This window comes from Pinus tabuliformis, chromosome 5_2 (assembly GCF_031772625.1).
Source record: "Pinus tabuliformis cultivar Carrire ecotype Pingquan chromosome 5_2, CPIR1, whole genome shotgun sequence".
NCBI lineage: Eukaryota > Viridiplantae > Streptophyta > Pinopsida > Pinales > Pinaceae > Pinus > Pinus tabuliformis.
The window spans coordinates 384,314,979-384,337,886 of NC_142306.1; the positions used below are offsets into that span (position 1 = coordinate 384,314,979).

At 37.3% G+C, this 22,908-nt stretch overlaps 1 pseudogene; it reads right to left on the reverse strand.

The window, feature by feature from the left end:
- Positions 1-16,631: 16,631 nt before the first annotated feature.
- LOC149159087 (uncharacterized) lies at positions 16,632-19,216 on the reverse strand (annotated as a pseudogene).
- Positions 19,217-22,908: the final 3,692 nt, after the last annotated feature.

Sequence of the window (22,908 nt, forward strand, 5' to 3'; positions counted from 1 at the left end):
TCTTCTTGGTGGGAGGATCACATAGAGGAGGATCTAGGGAATCTATGGGTTCCATGGAATCATCAACAATATTTGTTTCAGATAACGACATCAAAGGAACATCTAAAATATCCATATCATCATTATTCTCAGGAGGATAATGCAAAGGAAGGTACATTACTTTACAAGGGAAGCATCTTCATCGAATGTAACATCCCTGCTCATTTCAACCTTGCTTTGACCAAGAATATACTTTCTAAATGCTTTAGAATTTTCATAATATCCAACAAACATACATTTTCTTCCCATAGCCTCCAACTTGTTTCTTTTGTGCTTCGTCACGTGAAAGTATATGGGGAAAGCAAAGTTACAAAGATGACCAACATCGGGCTTGACACATGTGAATACTTCTTCTAGGGTATTGTTGTCTAATGCTTGATGAGGCGCCCTATCTTAAACATATACAACAACACTCATTGATTCTCACCAAAAGAGCTTTGGAAGCTTTTGATTATGTAGCATGGCATATGTAGCTTCTATAATCGACCTGTTATTTCTTTCAACCACTCCATTTTGTTTGGGAGTATAGGGCACAATTGTGTTTTTATTTACCTTCCTTTTTCCAAAAATCAATGAACTCCTTAGATGTGTACTCTCCACCATTGTCAGACCTGAATATTTTCATTTTCTTCCCTTTTTTTATTTTTGATCAAAGCTTTTAACACCTTGAATATTTCAAAGGCTTCATCCTTGTGCTTCAAATAATATATCCTTTTCTTTCTTGATAAGTCGTCAATGAAGACGATGTAGTAGAGATGGCCAATAATATAATTCATAAACATTGGATCACATATGTTAAAATTAATGATATGGAGAATGTAATTTGTATTTTTCTCACTAGAGGGTAATGTTCCACTTGTCTTCTCTCCATTAGCACAACCTAAACATAGTCCATCATGTTGAGCTTGGGCCTTAGGAATCCCTGAGACTAATTTCTCCAATTCCAAAAGAGAATAATAATGTATATGGGGAAATCTTTGGTGCCATAGCTCACTTAGATGAATATTATCATGGAATAATTATAGAAGAGGTCTTCCAGTAACCCAGTATATTCCTTCATATCTTGATCCTAATGTGAATGAATCTCTCATAGGTTATACAACAGGAAAAGTAAGAACCTTTTCCTTGATGAAGGAAGTCCTCATCCCTTTGTCTCCCAAAGTAGATATTGATACCAAAATCTTCTCAAATCTCTGCACATACATCACATCATCGAGAAAAATAGATTCCTTAAAGTTCAAATGAAATTTGATAGACCCAAAGCCTTTGATGGGATGAGTGGAGTTATCTTCAAGAATAATTTTCAAATTTGACTCCCTCTCTTCAAAATTAGAGAAAACTTCCTTATATCCGTAGAAGTGATGAGTGGCACAACTATAACCAAACTAACTATCCCACAATTATGGAGATGAAGTAGTAAGGGCATCAATAAGAATATGTTCATATTGATTTGTAACATTACTTTCATACCTGGAGAATCTTGAATTCTTTTGGGGATGATGATCCTCATCATGTTGACTAAGATCATCTTGTCTTCTTCTTCCATCTCTTCCATTGCCATCATTACCTTGGTATTCACTTCATTTTTGATCATCAAACTTGTTGTTGTTGATTGTAGATTTGTAGTGTGGAACATTGTTCTTCTTGGGGAAATCTCAAAAATAATGACCTTTCTTGTGAGAATTGTAGCATTCAATGTGAGATGATGATCTATCACTCCTTCTTTTGGCATCTCAAGGTGGAGACTTTCTTGAATTTGATGGACCTCCTTCTGCTTTCTTCTTGTTTTCAATGATAAATGGAGCGAGATCTCCCACTTCATGCTTTTGAATCCTTCCTCTTGATATCATCCTTCATTATTCTTGAGTGATATTTCCAAGAATTTCATCAAATGATGGGAGGGTATTGTTATTTCTTATAGTACTAATGAATGTTTCCAATATAGGTGTGAGACCTCTTAGAGTCACAGTCGCCAATTTCCTATTAGGCACAAATTACCAAACTCTTTGCAATTGATCTCTAAGATAAGATATCTGGAAAATGTAGGATTGCACATACTCTCTAATCCAGGTGGATATTGTTGGAAACCCACCTATTCCACTTGGACCCTCACCATTGTTCTTCCAATTATTTTTAGTTTCCTTAATTGTAGTGCAATTTACTATTTTTGTCAATTTACCAGGTCCTCAACTTCTGCTGCTGTTTTGAGGCCCTAAATGACTTTTTTTGGCAAAATGCATCTAGGTATATATATGGAAATTGCATTATAAACCCTCAGAGAGATCTTTCCAATGAGGTATCATATGCGTCAAACAGAGATAATATGACCAATTTACGACCCTAAGAAATTGGTTGTTCAACTAACCCCAACGGGGCCCAGAAGCTCTTGGTGTTACATCTCCTTCGGTTAGGGTTCTGGTTGTTTAGGGTTTTTCTCTTATTGCCCAATAATAAAAGGGCCCTTGAGCCTCATTTTAAATAAGTTCAGAGGCATGTAGCCGCCACATCTCTTCTCAGAGATAAGCTACCATTGCCTGATCTAGTCTTATTTCCATTATGTTTGTAAGCATATTTTAGTATTTAATATTAATGAAATGAAGTTTTATTTATGCTGCATCTTTATATTTATGGTTATATCTGTAATTTTTTGTGTTGATATTTAAATACGGACCAATGGTATCAGAGGGGTTTGTTCTTTCTATGTTTTTCTTCGCATGTCCCCAACGAGGTCGAGATATAAGGAGTTAGGGCCCGATCTGGTTGACCCTTTGCAATATCAACCTCGTAAACCCCAACAAATGCCCATGGGGGAAGAAAAGAAAGAAGAAAGAGAAGGAGATGCTATTAGAATATTTCAATGGGAGGCCCTTGAGAAACAAAGGAAAAAGATGATGGATAACTTTGCATAGATCCTTCAACGGTTGCTCACCAGTGGCGCATCCACATACAATGGCCACTCTGGAGGATCCCCACCTTTTAAGGTACAAGTAAAGTTTGACATTCTCATATTTGAGTGAAAAATATATGCAAACACCATAGGTAAATGGTTAAATCTGCTAGAAATATATTTTTCTGTTCATGATTTTTCTAGTCAAGAAAAGATTATTTTTTCCCTTCTCAAAGCGACACCCCATGTCAAGGATTGGTGGGAAACATACTATGTGAAAAAGGATGAAAGTACAACCTCATTATTTTCAGTCACTCCCACTTGGAATTCATTTCGGGATTCCATCAAGGAGTAGTACTACCCTGTCAGGAGCTATGAGGACAAATAAATAAATTGGAGCACACTGCGAAAGGCAAGGGATGAATATGTGTCGATGTTTACCAATGTTTTTCATGCCCTTCACACGAAGTTGGGTATCAAGGATTCTGAGAAACATTTGGTACTCAAGTATCGTGGTTGTCTAGACAGATACATTCAGGATAAGATGGAGTTCCTAGACATATCCTCGCTCAACATGGCATACTGGTATGCCATCAAGATCAGCTAGAAGTTCAAAAAGAAGAAGAGAGACTGTGCATCTATGAATCTAAAGCAAGGGAAAAGTGCCCCCAAACCACAGAACAAAGTACAAATCCAAGGCAGGATGGCCAACGATAACCAACCAAAGCCACAAGCAAAGGAAAACACTTCAAAGTTGAAGAAGGACATAGGAAAGTGGAGTGAGTTCCATAAGAGGTCCACTGACAACATAAGTGAGTGTTGGGTGAAGTAGTCACTCGTGGCTGAGCTGAAGGGTTCGAAATTAGATGCATGTTCTGACTCTTAGTCAGAACCTCACAAGGGTAATGACAAAGGGAAGCAGGTTATCGATGTGGAGCCCAACATTACCATTTCCACCATGAAAATGTAGAGGGAGGAACCCGAAGATCTAGAGAAGGAGCGTCTTTTCCACTCCCTAATGTGGGTAAAGTGTTACCCACTGGGATCCAAAAGAACCTCATTGTAGAAGAGGTCATGAAGTAGCTAGGCTTACTGACCACAACACAAATACAACTGTACACCATTGGGTGGCTTCACCAAGGACAGGATCTTCGCATGAGCCAACAATGCCACCTTCCATACAACATCAAGCCCTTCACGGATGAGGTATTATGTGATGTTGCTCCCCTTGATGTTTGTGATGTATTATTAGGCCCACCGTACTTGTGGAAGTGACTTTTTTTCTATGAGTCAAGGCCTCACACTGCTATTTTTACCTTGGGAAATAAGTTGTATAGGATACTAGAGGTAGCACTACCTACCTTCACCTCTATAGTTATGGCAAAATGACATTGTAAGCTCATTTTCAAAACTGGTAAATTTGTTTTGGTGATGATATGCCCTTAGAGAAAGAAGAAGACGGTGGCCACAATCTCCAGATAGGGCCTCTCTACATGACAAGAACAATGGAAAAGGTCATGGAGGAGTATGAGGACATCTTCACCTCCCCCGCAAGGGTGCCTCTACACTATCAAGTCAGACACTGCATCAATCTGACCACAGGTGCATCGTTTCCCAACGGACCAATCTATTGGCGCTTTGTTCTAGAGAACAATGAAATCAGGAGTTATATTCAGGAGCTACTATAGAAAGGTCACATCCGACCAAGTTCATTTCCCTATGGGAGCTTGATTATGTTGGTACAGAAGAAGGATGGTACTTGGAGACTTTGTATTGACCATCGGTGCTGAAAAATATCACTTTCTAGAGTAGGTACCCAATCACATAGAAGGATGACCTTTTGGACCAACTCAAGGGGGGAAATATTTCTGCAAGATTGAGATGAAGTCCAGATATTACTAGGTACCAATCGAACCCTCCAAAATGTGGAAGACTTCCTCCATAGCCAAGGAGGGCCTTTTTGAATGGTTGGATATACCTTTTGAGTTGCCGAATGCTCCTGCAACCTTCATGAGGATAACAGATGGCATCTTGCAGCCTTTCATGAACTCATTTATAGTGATATACTTGGATGACATTTTGATCTTCAGCTAGAGTTGGGAAGAGCACCTCCACCACATTCGACAGGCTCTCCAAACACTACATCAACACAAGTTGTGTGCCAATTTGGAGAAATGCACTTTTGGCATGACCAAGGTTTAGTATCTAGGATGCATTATTGATGAACAGGGGGTGCATGTGGATTCATGCAAGATATAATTAATTCCAAATTAGCCAGTACCAACCACTCTAATAGAGAACCACATCTTTCTCAAACTTGCCAATTTCTACTATAGGTTCATGTTGGGGTTCTCGCATATCACTTATCTCTTGAGTCAAGTCATCATGGGATGAGAGAAAGAAAAAATCCTTTGGTATTAATCTAAACAGAAAGCATTCACAGAGTTGAAACATCACCTCTGCTCTGCACCAGTGCTCACATTACCAGAATTACAACAACCATTTGAGATCGAGACAGATGCCTCTGGCCATGCTACTGGGGCAATCCTTACTCAATAGGTGCATCCAGTGAGATATCACAGTGAGACACTTTCAGACACAGTTCAAAAGTATCCCACTTATGACAAAGAGATGTATTCCATTGTGCAAGCCTGCCGACAATGGAAGCATTATATTTTAGGGAAGGAAATGATCATCCACATATACCACCAACCCTCGTAGTCCATACAGATGCAAAGGAAGTTGCAGAATGATCTCCATCAGAAGTGGTCCACATACCTGCAATAGTTCCATTTGAATATCAAGTAGAAGAAGGACAACGCCAATAATGTTGCAGATTGCCTCAGCCAACCACCAATCATCACGTTAACCACTGTGCTCAACTCTTGCGGGCAAGAGACTTTTGATTGGCCATTTGTCTACAAAAGTGACCCAGAATTTGGCGACACATACCATATGCTCTTGGAGGGTTAACAAGTTCCATATTTTCACCTTCTGGGTGATCTCTTATGCCACCTGGGACAACCTTGTGTTCCTTCAAGTGAGCGTGCCAAGATGATTTAGGAAGCACACTACAGTCAAGTTGTTGGGCATTTCAGGGTCGAGAAAATGGTGGCAGTATTACAGAAGTATTTTTATTGGCCGAATCTTCAACAGGATATTAGGAAGTACATCAGATCCTGCACTTCCTACACCATTGCCTACCCCTAGTTGACCTTACAAATGTATCTTCATGGATTACATGTCAGGCCTTCCTTCTACTAAGCATGGCAACAATTGTGTTTTTGTGGTTGTCAACATATTCTCGAAGATGGCCATTATGGCGGCCTACAAGAAGAATATCACAGCATAAGCAACTCCTAAACTCTTCTTTGAATGAGTGTGGGTACACTTTGTGATCCCACGGTCTATCATCTCAGATTGGGACAACAGGTTCTTCAATACATATTGTTACAGTCTCTGGTCGATGCTGGACACTAAGCTCACTAAGTCCATAACTTTCCATCCCAAAACTGGTGGTGAGACAGAGGTCATCAATAGGATGATCATACACATTCTATGCATGTACAACTCAAATCATCCACGCACAAGGGATGAGAGCCTCCCCTATGTCCAGTACAGTTATAACTGGACTCTCCACTTCTCTACTGGCCACAACCCTTTTCAAGTGGGCTTGGGATTCCAGTCACTATGTCCCATTGATGTGGCCATACCATCTGCAGTGACTTAGGAAGATTCAGCTCATGTCCAGCCCAAAACTAACAAGGCAAATAGATTCATTAAACACATTCAACACATCTGCCAACAGGTCCATGACATATTGGACAAATCCAATGTTAAGTACAATTAGCGACATGATCAACATCGGGTGCCACACAAGTTCTAGGTGGGCGACAAAGTTTGGCTACATTTGCAGAAGCATCGCCTCATTGGGCCCCACCACAAGATTCTCCCACTTCGATATGATCCATACACTATCACCAAGGTTGTGGGAGATAATACTTTTAAGCTCATAATTACCCAATTCCTTGGACTCCACCTATTGTTCAATGTGGATCGCCTTCGACCATACTTTCCACTATTACTGGACACATCTAACATTCTAGAACAACTCGGACCAACAGAGTTAAATCTAGACTACATGGGACAAGCTGCAATTGATCAGATCATGGACACACAGATCAAGAACACTCGCCAGGAAAACATCCATCTATATAGATTTGTCAAAGCCATCCAACTCCTACACCAAGGCAAATGGCTCACTCGGGACCTAGTTCAGCAGAAGTTTCCTCATCTCATGGAGGAACTCAATGCAATGGAGACCATTCCTTCCTAAGGGGGGGAGGACTGATCCAGGTGGATATTGGTGGCCACTTGACTATTCCACTTGGACCCTCATCATTTTTCTTTTAGTTTCTTTTAGTTTCCTTAATTGTAGCATAATTTATTACTTTTGGCAGTTTTTTGGGTGCTCCACCTCCAAATTTGTTTTGAGGCCTGAAATAATGTTTTCTTGGCCAAATGCATCCATTGATTTCAAGGGAAATCGCATCAGCAGTTGTAGTCCTGAGAGAGATATTTACAACAAAGTATCATATCCGTCAAACAGAGCTAATATGACCAAGTTACGACCCCGGGAAGTTGGCTGCCCAACTAACCGCAAAGGGGCTCATAAAATCTTCGTGTTACATCTCCTTGGGTTACGGTTTTAGTTTTTTAGGGGTTTTCTCTTATTTTTCGATAATAGAAATTCCCTTGAGCCTCATTGTAACCGAGTTCAGAGGCATATAGCCACCACATCTCTTCTCAGAGATAAGCTACCATCACCTGAGCTAGTCTTATTTCCATTATGTTTGTAAGCATATTTCAGTATTTGATATTAATGAAATGAAGTGTTATTTCCACTGCATCTCTGTATTTATGGTTATATCTGTAATTTGTTGTGTTCCTATTTAAATATGGATCACTCTCCTTTGTTCATCTTTGTGTCTTTGAGCTGGTCTTTCAAGGAGACGATTTCATTCAAATTGTTGACTTCATACTTGCCAACTATATTATCATACATTTCCTTAGACTTCCTGAAATTTCTAACATATGCAAGTAAATTATCTTGTAAACCATTTGTTATAATTTTTTTTTATTATAACTCACCTTTCTTTTTCTTCTTCTTAATAACAATAGAAGCATTTTCTCGATGCTCAGGCACTTTTCCTTGAATGTAATAAAAAACATCATTGTCGCTAGCTATCATTAGGGAATTTTGAGGTCTGAAATGGGCCTCCTAAGAAAAATGTACAACCAAAATAAACTATAAAGAACCAGTAGGATTCAATATGATGATGTTAATCAGGGGGGATGTTTCACCATTTTTTGAGTAAAAGGGTAAAAATAGTAAAAAATAATAAAAAATAAAACTACTTTTTCAACTCCTATTTTCGACATATCTCCCTAAGGTTTTACTCAAATTTCGAGTGGAAGTACTCGTTGGATGAAAAATTTAATTCCTCATGCATATATTAACCATGTTACATACTTTTGATGTGCCCCGTTACAGGAAAAATGAAAAATACATGAAAAAAGGTGATTGTAATCACGTTTTTCATGTATTTCTCATTTTTCATGTAGTAAGGTCCATTTAAAGTATGGAACATGGGTACTCATTTGATGAGGAATCAAATTTGGAATCGAATGTGTGTTTCTACTTGAAATTTGAGTAAACCCATAGGGAGATAAGTTGAAAATACGAGTTGAAAAAATATTTTTTTTGTTTCTTCCCTCTAAAATTTGATGATGTAATCTAATATTATTTTATTATTTCCATTATTATTTTATAACTTTCTTTGGAGGCTCATTTTATACCTCAAAACTCCGTTAATGGATATCCAACCTAACTTTCCATTCAACAATGCTAGATGAGTCACCCAACTTCTCATTTTGCTTGAAGAAGGAAGACATCTTGACCTAACTAGATTGGGTCCTTCAACTTTTCCAAAGATGACTGCTTAAATTCTTGTCTCCTTTTTTGGATTTCCTTCACCTTAGCTCTGATACCATGTTAAATTTTCAGATTGTTCTATGTTGGATATCCAACCTGGCTTTCCATTCAACAATGTTAGATGAGTCACCCAACTTCTCTTTTTCCTTAAAGAAGGAAGACATCTTGACCTGACTAGATTGTGTCCTTCAACTTTTACAAAGACGATTGCTTAAATTCTTGTCTCCTTTTTGGGATTTCCTTCACCTTAGCTCTGATACCATGTTAAATTTTCAGATTGTTCTATGTTGTATCAATTGGTTTAGCTCAATTCAACACTTCACAACAATCTTTCCAATAAAAATTAATCTTTTCAGTCATCAACAATAATTGAAGATAGAACAATAAATGAAATGACAATGGAGATAATCAACACATCAACAAGATACACAAGGTTTGGGCAAAGACCAGGGAAAAACCCCACAAGGGGGAAAACCCTTTGAAATTCTTCTTCTATTAGATTGTCATAAAATGTTTAGCAGCCAATACAATGATCCATGTACAATATTCAACGAAATAACTGAATAAAATTGAGAAATATGTTTCCAACATCAATATATATTAGAGACAACTTTCCGTGTGTGCAGTCAACTTTGGTCAATGGTCAAATCTCAGTCAAAATTTCTAGTTGTAGGGAGGAGGAGTTGTGTGAGTGACTGAAGGGTTCTAGTCGCTCCCTTGAGCCTACATGCCAACAAATGCAATCAAATTTATCCTCTGACGAGCCAACAACTGTAATCCAAAACCCTAAGAAGATATGCGGGCTTCGAACCCTATAATTTTCGACTTCTATGAACTTTTGTTGACCTAGCCTCAAACCTATCTCAACCAATCAATGAATAAGAAAAAAAGAATATGCTTGGTGATGTCCAAATGAGCTTGAGGTCACTTGTCTTTATAGGCTTCCAAGGGTAAGCAAATTACCATTAGGGTCAATCTTTTCTAATGTGCATGTGCGTGCTTTTCTTCATAAGTACACCTTCTCTTATCCAGATTTGATTATCTTTATGTCAATTTTAGTATGGCTCTCGAAAACAGGAATTCAATGCAATCATCATCTGCATCATATGATTGTTCCAAAGTGGAATTTGGCCCTAGTTTCCAATTTAGACAACCTGGAAATCCCTTCAGACCCATGTTGCTCACTAAGGGCCACACTCAGCCATCTACATTAAAAATTCTAAATCACCAAGATTATATGATGGTTTAAATTTACTCTTCTTTTTATCAGTTTCCATGTTTGTTTCTTAGCATTCAATTTATAGTGGTAATATAAAGATAAAGGCCTTTTTTAATCTAGGTTGTCATTGATGTTAATATAGAAGTGTTCAATAGATAACTTTACACCTACATGAATATGAACCTTCACAGATTTACTATCCTCCATATTAAACCTTTGCAGTATTGTCTCAACATAATTCCTACAGTTTAACCAAATCTTCCTCTTTTCCCAATCTTGTTTAATTTCCATGCCTAAAATATTGTTTGCAACACCTAGATCTATCATGTCGAATTTAGAGGACAAATGGGTCTTCAAATCCTGGATAATTTCTTTGTCATTTCCAACTAGCAACATATCTTCCACATATAAGACTAGATAGATAACACGATCACGAATTATTTTAAAATACACACAATGATTTGCTTTTCTTCTTGTGAAGCCAAGTCCTTGTATAAGTATATCAAATTTCTGATACCACATCCTTAGTGACTGTTTTAATCCATACAAAGACTTTTTCAACTTGCATACTAATTCATTCTTACCCTTCACTACAAAACCTTTAGGTTACTTCATGTAGATCTCTTCTTCTAAATCCCCATGAAGAAATTTTGTCTTCACATCCATATTCTCTACCTCAAAATCAAAAGCAACAATAATGGACAAAAATAATCTAATAGAAGCTACCTTGGAAATAGGAGAAAAAATATCACCCAAATTAATTCCTGACACATGGGAATAACCTTTTTCTACCAATCGAGCTTTTTATTTCTCCACCTTTCCTTCTTCATTTTTCTTCTTCTTGGACACCCATTTGCTGCCAATGGGTTTCCTTCCAATCGGTAAACCCAGCAGATCCCACACCTCATTTTTGTGAAAATATGTCTTTTCATCAACCATGGCCTCTTCCAATGTTTGTCATCCTCTGAATCTACTGCTTCCATCACAGTTCTGGGATCATCAACAATAATAGATAAAGAAAACTTTGCACAGAAAGTAGATGGAATATACCTTTTTGGCTGCCTTCTTTCTCAAACTGATCTTCTCACAGCTAGACTCTATGGTTCTTCATCTTCTGATTCCTCTTCTGGTGTAGTGTCTAATTCTTCCACCTTTTGCTCAAACTCCATCTTCTCAGGTTCCTTTGGTAGAACTTCATGTTTAATAACATCTTTCACCTCTATAAACACCACATCTCGGTTGTACACAACCTTCCTTGTTTATGGGTTTCGAAGCTTATAACCTTTTAAACCATCCTTATATCCAATAAATATGCACTTTCAGATTTACTATCCAACTTTGTTCTTTTCACCTTTGGAACATGTACATATGCATCACATCCCAATACCCTCAGATGTGAAAGAGAAGGTTTCTTACCAGTCCATACCTCTTATGGAGTATTATTCTCCAACGTTGGTGAAGGTGATTTGTTGACCAAGTAATATATAGTCTCCATTGCCTCTACCAAGAATTCTTGTCCTAACCTGACACCATTGATCATGCTTCTTGCCCTTCCCATCAACGTCTTTTCCATTATTTCTACAACTCCATTTTTCTTAGGTGTGTATGGAGTAGTCTTCTGCCGTGCTATACCAAACTTCCTACATAACTTTTCAAATTCCTTCTTGCAAAACTCTCCATCATCATATGTCCTCAACACCTTTATCTTCTTCTCTGTCTATTTTTCCACCAGAGCCTTAAATTATTTAAACCTATCAAAGACTTCAGATTTCGTCATAAGGAAATATATCCATGTATTCCTTGAAAAGTCATCTATAAATGATACATATTACACATAATTTCCTAGTGATGGAACAGACACAGATCCAAACACATCACTGGGCACAAGCTCTAGTATTCGTTTCGCCCTCTTACGACCAAAGGGGAAACCTCACCTAATTTTGCTACCCATATACATACTTTTCATAGAAGTCAAAATCGAGACAGTTATTAGACATACGTTCTACAATACCATTACAGTGAAGTATTCCAAGGCCCTTCTATCCAATATGTTTAAGCCTTTGATTCCATAGCATGGTCTTTTCTCTAGAGACCACTAAATTTTATGCTCCACTTTTAGAAACCACAAAACTGTTGCACCCATCAATAGCATTGTGACCTTGAAGCTTGTATAGAGTTCCAATCTGAACTCCCTGAATCAATACTAGTTCTCCTCGAACCATCTTGCAAGTATCTTTATCGAACACTTTTTTAACACTTGTATCATCTAGCTTACTTATAGAAATCAAATTTCTAGCCAATGCACGAATATGCATAACACTCGGAAGAGTTCTAATCCTTCCACCTTGCAACTTCAACTTGAATTTTCTGTGACCAACGATTCTAGCATTTATGTCATCCCCTAATAAGACATCACCACCATCATATTTCTCATACTCGCAGAACCACTCTCTATGCGGAGTGAAGTGAAAGGATGCACCTGAGTCAATCAACCATGCCTCATGATCTACATGTGTACTTGAAGAAGAAGCCAAGTACACATCCCTACCTTCATCTGAGGTGGTTTTCGCCTCTGTAGAAGGGGCATCATCAGATACCTTTCCTTTCTCAAGAGCTTTAGATTTATAGTCCCTTTTAAGTTCCCCTTCCTTTCTGCATTTCCAGCACACCTTTACATGTTTTCTTGGATATTTATATCTCCCACTCGAGGAATTACTTTTATTTCCAGTCTAGGACCATCTTTGTATAGACAACGCCTCACATTCTAGCCCTACATATTTTCCCGTCTCATCTCCTCCGACAGCAAGGATGAGACTATTTCACCAAAGTGCAAGGCAGTTTCATTTCTACTTATTGCAACAACTAGACTATCCCACAAATCTAGTAGAGAACAAAACAAACTATTTCACTTATATTCATTTGAAATTTTAATATAAATAGATAATAATTGACTTACAATAGTATTAAAGGTGTTCAGATGCTCTATCACCGAGTCTCCATCTTCCATCCTCAGGTTATAGAGATTTTTTTGTAGGAACAATTTATTCACTAGAGAATTAGATTGGTACAAAGTCCCTAAATTGTCCCAAAAGCCTTCGTTGGAGCTTCCTTGATACATTCAACAATACTAAATCTGAGACACACAATCGTATTGTTCTCTTTGCTTCTGACCCAACTTCACTCAGCCTTCAGCTGACATTGTTGTTGGTTTAGTACAGGGATCTACCATGATCCAATACTCTTTATCCACTAGTAGATCCTCCATCTTGAGTTTCCACAACTCAAAACTCTAACCATTAAATTTCTTGATCTTTATCTTTAGACTACTCTCCATCTTCTTTCACCACAAGAATCGATCCCACAGATCTCCCACTAAACAGGGTCTAGCACGGGCCTAAGAAAAAACCCATTAGCAAAAAACACATCCCCTTGAAGCCAAAACAAATCTCATAGCAAAAGTAGGTTATAACATTATACAAAAATTAGCTACATACGAATTCTAAAAAAACTAAAAATAAACAATAGTGAGAGCATAAAACATAAAACATGTATACACAAAGATTTTCCCCTAGATCCAAAAACCGAGAATACCAGATTGATTTTAATTGTGTCCCTTTCAATGCTATAATACATATATATACATATCGAAGCATCTGTAACCCCCAATCCATTAACCCTGGATTAAAATACAAACATAGTTCCCTTAACCATATCTAGAAAATACCATGTATAGAAAACCAGCATGCCCAAAACCATGTGTGAAATCCATGCACAAAACTATAAGAAGGTCTGCCCACCTAATATAGGGTCCCAAAAAAAATTTCCCACGGTGCTCCTTGGGACATCGTGCAATGGGGTTGCCACCCCTCGACATGGGGGGAAGCCACCCTACATGTGACCCCTCGATAGCGACTGATGCAACGTACAGATAGGGCTACTACCCCAACCCGCCTCCCCCGTGTGGGGTAGTCATGGAAATAATATAACAGAACCCAACAGAGACACCACCAATACTTTGATCTCCATCATCGTGAGAACTTTTTGATTTTCCTCTTTCACCCTTTGATCTCTTTCACACGTATTCTCCCGGATCAGGAGAAATACTATGACCACTTCCATTCTTAATGTTGTTTCACACTGAAGTGTACCTCCGCTCATTATCATTTTTCACTGAACATCTCTTCCATTTCTTTGTGCGCTCATTCTTAGACCTTGCATCTATCTAAGAGTTATATTCATCTGCGAGAAGAGAAGCTAAAATCTAGTGAGGTTGTGAAGGCTCTTCCTCATCTTCAAACTTTGAACTATCAGGATGATGTCCAGGTCCCCTCTCATCCACTAACAATGTAGATTGAAGTTCTTACATTGGAAAAATATCCTCTTGTTTGGCATCACTTCCATTGCCTCCAGAGTGAGGAGCTAGGAGTTCAACCAAGAATGGAGAAACATAATCTTCACATCCTTGATGTGTGAAGGAAGGGGTGGGTCCTTTAGATCCAAACCTGTGTGAGTTCTTTCCTATAGAGTCGCTTGGAGAAATCTGGTTAAAGACACTGGACTTTCCATGCACCAATGATTTTAGTTTCCATCTACTGTCAACATAATCACATTGTCCAATTGATTTTTTTATTTCTAGGGCTCTGAGACAGCTTGTGCATCTTATCAACCACTTCGACACATTGTCAAAATTTATTTCCACAAGGGGGCATGGTATTCCTCTCCTATCTTTTTAACCTTCAAGAAAATCTTATAAACCAACTTTATGCTTTCTACTATCAATTGCAGAAATTTCTAATAGACCTTGCCTTGACTTTTTAAGTTTTGGTCCTTATGCACTTTCACTTCTCATCACATTTTTTCTAGAAAAATCTCTTTGATTCAAAGGTATATTCCTTTACCCTAGTATATTTTTCTGTAAGAGGAAACATTTCCTCTGAAACATGTATCCTCTTATTGACACAATTATGCATCCGTTGTCTCCTAAATACCTGTTTCTTTAGTCCCATGTTAGTTTTGAAAGCATCCTCAACAATTTTGTTATTGTTGTTTTCATGTTTTACTACTTCCCTAGAATTATAGATTCTCCTCGACCTCTTTCGACATACAAGATTTGAAGACATGTTTCTTGAAATCCATGCCTGAGTTTTCTGCAGAGGAGGAAATGAAGAAACACCCCCAAAAGCATTTTCTTGATTTGTTAGCCCCTACACATTATTGTTATGATTTCCATATATTACTCCATGAATATTTTGCTTCTATTTCCATGCCAAAAATTCTTGTAAAAGAGAATGATAATTCTCACCTATAGGGGAGATATAACGAACATCATGACAGCCCCTTGCGAGACTTGAACTCAAACCTCCATCCTACAGTAAGGAGATGGATTTTTTATTTTATGAAAGGTTGTTTCTTTATAGTCTTGTCCAAATTAAGATTATAGTTAAAGGCTTCTCGAGGAAAATATTTAACATCAAATGTTTCTTATTTTGCATGAGACTCGAGTGGTTCAACTGATATGCGCCCTAACCTCTTCAACTATACAGGTTTTCCATGAATGCCTAAATAAAGTGACATGTCACTAGATATTTCTTTCCTCATTGAAGAGGTCATTTCATCCTCCAATCCACTGGCTAGATCCTCCAATAATACCCCTTCAAATTCGCAATCTTCTAGGTATTTCCAGTCTACGTCCTTGGTTGGAGACTAGGACATAATTTTCTCAATACAATCTTCTTCATTGGCTAGAACAAGGGGTACGTGTGTTTGTTCTTTTTATGGCACTTTGAATATAATTATTATCTTTTTTCTTTGTGTTAACTCAGGTTCAATATTATAATCATCATCTAGAATATGACTATCCTGAGGTTGCCATAATTTCCTTTCTTATAAGGAGATTTTCTTCTAAATCCACCAACAAGAAAGGAAAAAAGACCTGCATTAAACTCTGCAATAGTATTGAGATGTCTACAAAGAACTTCCCACCATTGAACTATGCAATAGACTTCAAATTTATACAAAGAGCTTCCCAAAGGAAACCCAAACACTAAGGGTTTCATGTCATTGAATTTCTCTCAATATTGCCAAGTGCTATTGAATTTTCGCAAAACCTATAAGCTTTGAAAGGTCGTTGAAAAATAATCCTAACTATTTAATTAAATGAATTTGATCGTTATTTCGAGAGTAGAAAAGAAAACCCATAGAAGATGTTGGAAATATTTCTATCTATTTCATTAAACTAATTTGATCACATCATGTCTAAAGTACAAAAAGAATCCAACTAAAGAACACTAAAGTAATTAAATTTTTTCACTAACTTACCATTTTTCATATAAAGAAATTAGTAACAAAGAATAATATCAATAAATTAAAAATGGTGAAAATTGTATTTGGTATGGTCATGAAATGTCAAATTAAATTTTCAACCGGAGATTGTATTGCATGCAATCAATATGAAAGCCGCACAACTATATCTTAAAAAAATTATTAAGCTACTATACGGTGACAACCATTGGCGTATAAGGTCTCTAAAAACTAACGTACTGACGAGCCAAACCAAAGTCACATAGCTTCAATTCACCACAATTGTTTAGAAGAAGGTTTGAAGTCTTCAAAGTCCCTAGAAAAATAAACAAAGTAGATAGTTCATTCATCATCGATTTCCATAAAAAAATATATGTCTCCTTGTATTTTATGTTGGATAAATAGTTCGATATATAGACGAAGAAAGAACCTAACAAAAGATATCAAGTGCACACATGGCATGCACAATATGCCTTTATTTATCTTTGATAAATAGACGAAGAAAAAACCTAACAACATATCAAGTGCACACATGGCATGCACAATACCGCATCATTTAAAAACAATATAGAATGTAAACGAAAACATAAGGAACTTGTACCTATGCAGCACCCAATTATCATGAAGGTATTTAACACCCTCAAAGAGGTGCAATATCAAACATTTAACTTTTCTTTGGCTGAAAGGTTGTTTCATGGTTTCCATAAGTCCTTTCAGATCATGCTCCATGTATTCCATCACCATACAAATGTTGTCCAAGTTGCTTTCTACCACTACTTCCTTTACATCAACAATCTATGGGTGATGGAATGATAGAAAGACATTTATCTCCGTGAGAGAAGTCACCCGAAAGCCATTTCTTTCTTTTCCGTTTTTTACCTTTATTTTAGAGCGACTATCTCCCCCATTTTCTTATTCTTAGCTCTACAGACAACCCCATATGTGCCTTCGTCTATCTTGTTAATCCTCTCAAATTCATTGACACTTTTTCAACCTTGTAGCATATCATTCATTCGTTGTGCGATTGGAATCTCAGGTTGAATCGAAGACTTGGGCTCATCATGAGACTTCGATTCAGGTGGTTGTCCAATACTATCATCTTCACTATTGTTGCCATCATCCATTTCCATAAGCTCTCATTGATTTAATTCTAGGACATACTGTTGATCTCTTCTTACATCATCCTTCCCCAAGACACCACCAATATGTTCACCTGCATCGTCTTCAGAACTCTTTTATTTTCCTCCTGCACCCTCTGATCTCTCTCCCACCTATTCTCCCGGTTCAGGAGAAATGCGTTGACCACTGCCATGCTTAATGCCACTGCGCTCTCAAGAGTACCTCCCCTCCTCACTGTCCATGTTGTTGAACGTTTCTTTCGTTTCTTTGTGCCCTCATTCTCAAACCTTACAGCTCTGGGAGAGTTATATTCATCTACCCCGTCAGAAGCTAAAATTTAGCGAGGTTGCAAAGGCTCTTATTTATCTTAAAGCTTTAGACTGTCAAGCAGTTGTCCAGGTTTCCTCTCCTCGTCTCACGACGTAGATTGGTGTTCTTCCAATGGAAAAATATCCTCTTTTTTGGCATTACTTCCATTGCCTCCAGAGTGACGAGCTGGGAGTTGGGCCGAGAGTGGAGAAACATAATCTTCACACACTTTATATGTGAAAGAAGGGGTCGGTCCTTTTGATCCAGACGCATGTGAGTTCCTTCCTCGAGATTCGCTTGGAGAAATCTGGAGAGACTTGCCTACCAAGCCATTAGCTGGTGAACTGAAGATTCCAGCAGAAGCATTGGAAGTCAAGTTCAAACTCGCTGTGGTGGGCTGAAAAATCGACGTGGCAGATGGAGCATTGTGCGGCTAAACTTCAATGCGGACACATCTATAGCGCTCGAACCTCCTAAACTATATGCATTCTTCGACTCTTCTGCCAATCTCGGAGATGATCTGGGCTTTTCGCCTAAATCCTACAATAATGGAGAATACTTTTTTCTTCTCGTTCCGTAGACGGGGGCATGTATCGAGGTTGTAAAGGCTCTTCCTCATCTTCAGACCATCTCGCAGCTGTCCAGGTTCCCTCTCATCCTCGGACGACGTAGATTGGACTTCTCCCATTGGAAATATATCTTCTTTGCATCACTTCTATAACACTCAAACCTCCTAAACTACTTGAATTCTTTGACTGTTCTGCAAGGGATCGGAGATGATCCAGCCTTTTTGTCTAAATCCCACACTATTGGAAAATACTTTTCTTTTTCGCATTCCGGAGACGGGGGCATTATTATCTAGGTCCCTCTTGTACACCTCACCTTCGCCTGTCCAATACCGTTCGAAATGAAACCCTAAATCCGCGTCAATACACCAACCACCACCGTCCTCATAAGCACTCCCGCTAGAGACCTCACCGACCTCTCTATCTGTATCACTGGTGGCATGGCTCCCTTTACCGCGGCTATATCCGTAACCCCGAGAGGGTGATGAAGGGTAACCAGAGTAGTAGGTCATGTTCTAATCATTTTCGAGCTGCTGATCCTTATCCCTACTATCTGTAAGCTTAACCCTAGACCTGCAGTCTCATGAGCAGTCCCTGTTCCTATCGGCCTCCCGATCCCTGTCCCTATCTCGGTCTTCTTCTCGACCCCTTCTCGTTCATGTTTGTCGCTTTTGTTCACATAATGAGAATTCCTCTGCCTTAGAATTTCTTGGTCCCAGTCCCGGTCTCTGTTGTACTCATGGTCGTGGACCGTGGTTGCCTCCATGCCTGCTTGATGCCATAATAGTTCCTTCCAAGAAAAAAAAATCACAACTCCTTTCCACTTCGCGTATGTTGTGAAAAACCTGGAAGAAACCCTAAGAATTTTTGAAATCCCTCGAGTTCGTTTGTTGTAACACTCTACAAATCATACTGTAATAGAAACAACGTAGTGTTTCAAAGAATCTGACTCACAACCGTTGATCAAATAACATTTTCTACCATAACCGCCTCCATTGATAGCCAAAGAGGATTTAGATGAATGTCCAAATAGAAAACTTAAAGAATTCGAGGTGCTTACTAGGTATGGGAGGCCGGCGAGGGAATTTACATGCATCTGGGATTGCAGTAAATATTTGCCATCTTCCAAAATGACATTTGCCGAAGGCCGATGATTCTTGCTCCCAGCAATGAGCTTCAAAGTTTTTTTAAAGAGAACAACCTATTGCAACCATTGACGTCTGGTCTATGAAGAAACCATCCTTTGCACCTTTCTAGCCAATCAAAACCGCCAAATGCAAGCTTATCTCAAATCAACGGATGAGTATAATTCAATCTTCTAACAAAAGATCGAGTGGTGCATAGTGACGACAGGTGGGTAGCAGAGTTCTCCCTACAAGGAAATGCCTGTCAATTTTAAAGGTTGAAAAAACTTTAATTTTTCTATGGATCAATATCTCTACTAACAAAACAAAGAAAGTAAAAATAATTCTTTTATAAATATTACGAAATGATAAATATTTGATTACAAAGGATGAAAGAAAGAAAAGTTGTATATCGAATGAAGAATTAATATTTGTTGCAATACTTTTTTGCAAATTGGTATAAGAGGGATCTGTATAAATTCTTATGGATCAACATATAATTTATAGTAACATTTACAAACATTTAAATACCAATAAATTATTTCAACATCCACTTTTCTTTATTATATAAAGAAAAAATTTACTAAAACTAAATTAATTTATTTATTTATTACGTCAGTAGGTTTTTTTGGCATCAAAATTAATTCTAAAAGTATTTAAAATTAGTGGAAGGATAATTAATTTAGGATAATATTAATAAATAACAAATATTTTAATGTATCTTTCTTAAACCAAGTTATCCTTAAAAAGAATTAAAAAGAATAAAAATGTAAAGCATAAAAAATATGCTGAGATACATATCTACCATAGCCTATTCTAGATTGGAATGTATGATTAAAAAGAATTAAAAATAATAACAATGTAAAGTCAAAAATATGCCTAGATACATACCTACTATAGCATATTCTATGTTGGAATGTATGAAACATAAATGGTTAATGACTACTCAAAATATAAAAAAAAGTACTAAATTATATTTTATTATTAGTATTAGAAAACATATTATATATACAAAATAATGAAGATATACATGTTTGTATCTCTAGAACTTTAACATAATTTTACCTATACAGTCGAACTTATCACACCACTTTGAATTTTCAGCCTATACATTTAACAAGCTCATCATGGACAATGATTTAGACATTTCTATAATCCCATCTCCAAAAACTAACCTTGACATCCATTATAGAAAAGAGTGTATAGACTCAACTTCCTCCCCATTTATGTGACTCAACTTCCTCCCCATCAATGAACACATAAAGGCCTAGTGCACCGCACCATCTAGCACGGACATATCATTTTTAGAGAGACAATTTTTTTGTTCAACTTTGGAATGATATGATTAAAGGACATCCACTCAAAATAAACAAAAGCATGCTTGATGTCTCTAGGGACGGGTTCACGTGTAACATCATCGACCAAAGCCTTTTGGGTAGCCTAATCTATCACAAATTTAGAATCACACAAGACTTAGCTTTTTTACTTCTTTTTCTATTTTTATTTCTAAAAGAAGTCAATCTCAATAATCTAAGTTTTATTATTGGAGACTCTTCTAGAACATATTTGATAAGCATATAATGAATGTAATTGAAGAATAGGATGATGCCATATGTGTTCAAAGGGTTTTGAGCGTTTGCAATAGAAATACCCTTTACTTATGTCAGAAGTTCTAAAGGTAGTTGTTTGGTTTGAGGATGATTGCAGCAACAGAGAAAATCACAGGAGTCTCTCCGATCAACCTTCCGATGTTACTCATATTAATGGTTGGGATCAACCTTCTGATGGTACTGATATTAATGGCAGGAGAGTAAGACCAAGAAATAGCATTCAAAGTTTGGACTTGTTTGTGGAGTGTCATTATGAAAGTAATGAGACTGTTGAACATTAACTGAGGTTGACTATCACTGTTTGTGTTTGTCTGTGGATGGTGAGAAGGGCAATGGCTAGAAAGTTGAACTTCAGTCTAGAGGATTTATGATGCACATTTTTAAGATAGACCTTGTATATGATTTGTTTTTTAATAATGATGTCTACACTATTGGCGTTAATAATCCTAGCAAGGGAAATATGCATTCAGCAGGTAAAACCTATTATTTCTCTTCAGTCATATGTTGTGTTCACACTTTTAACTCTTATTTTCGAGCAATTTATAAAGAAGTTTCTTCGCCTTGTAAACTTCTCTCGCAATAGGTTATATCAGGTTCATTATTGTTACAGTATTATAGCTAGAAATATAGGTTGTTTCAATAACTGGTTATTAATTCTCTTTTTTGAAATAAAATTATTAGTGTATTTGGTTTAATTGGAAAGTTTAATTGGGGATAGTCAAAACTCATATATTCAAAGTTTAAATCTCAGTGAACAAAGTTAACAAACTTGCAAAATATAATTAAAATACTTGGGGATTCCTAAATCCCTACGTCTAATTACAATTATCCATGATTACTAATTATTAATCCCTAGATCACGGTGATAACATGATACTCCACACCTGAGGCATTCGATTATGGATTATCCATACCTGTAGGCATAGGCATCTGTTAACCAGTCAAGGTTTTAATGAAAATTAAGTCGAAAATGGGAATATTTTTGCAATATTATGAGGAAAACTAGAGGTTATGATCTTCTTCGTATTATTGTGGTTTCGATAGTGGGCCTAATGGTTAAGAGCATGTGTTTCCTCCTAAAAGGTTCAAAGGGTCAAAACTAAAGGGAGTAGAGTATGTATGCCTTGGTAGACTTAGCAGTCAAACAGCTGGGGGAGGTGGGTCCCTTGTCTCACAAACATGGGTCTCATACACCAATTTGGTCTATGGCTTAGCCCAAACCTTAAAAATGGTCCTCGAGGTCAGGCTTCCCTGTACTCTTTATTAACAATTGTTAGTGAAAATTTGGTTTGGTGCTCATATTCTTTGTCAAGACCACTCTAGCTACCTTAAAATTGGATAATAATAATTATTTTTAGGAAGTGCCTTGGTCCTCCAGAACACACCTCCATGTGATCCTTTATTAACAATCGTTGGTGGAAGTGTGATTTTGTGCGCATCTTCTTTCTCAACATAGCTCTGGCTATTAGGAATCTGCTGGTGCTTGATGCTTTTCAAGATAAACTCTTGACTTAGTTTTTCTAACCCTCAGTAATTTTTTGGATAAAGCTATGTATTTAATCTTATGGTTTGGATTCTCTAATTTTATTATGTAATACAATTTTTTTATTACTACAATGTTCTTGTAGCTTACAAAAAATTAATAATAAAACAATCTAAATCCATTTTAACTCCAAAATTATCAAGCACCAAAAAAGATCTATATTGGTAGTAAACTTGTTGATAAAATGTTGAGAAGAA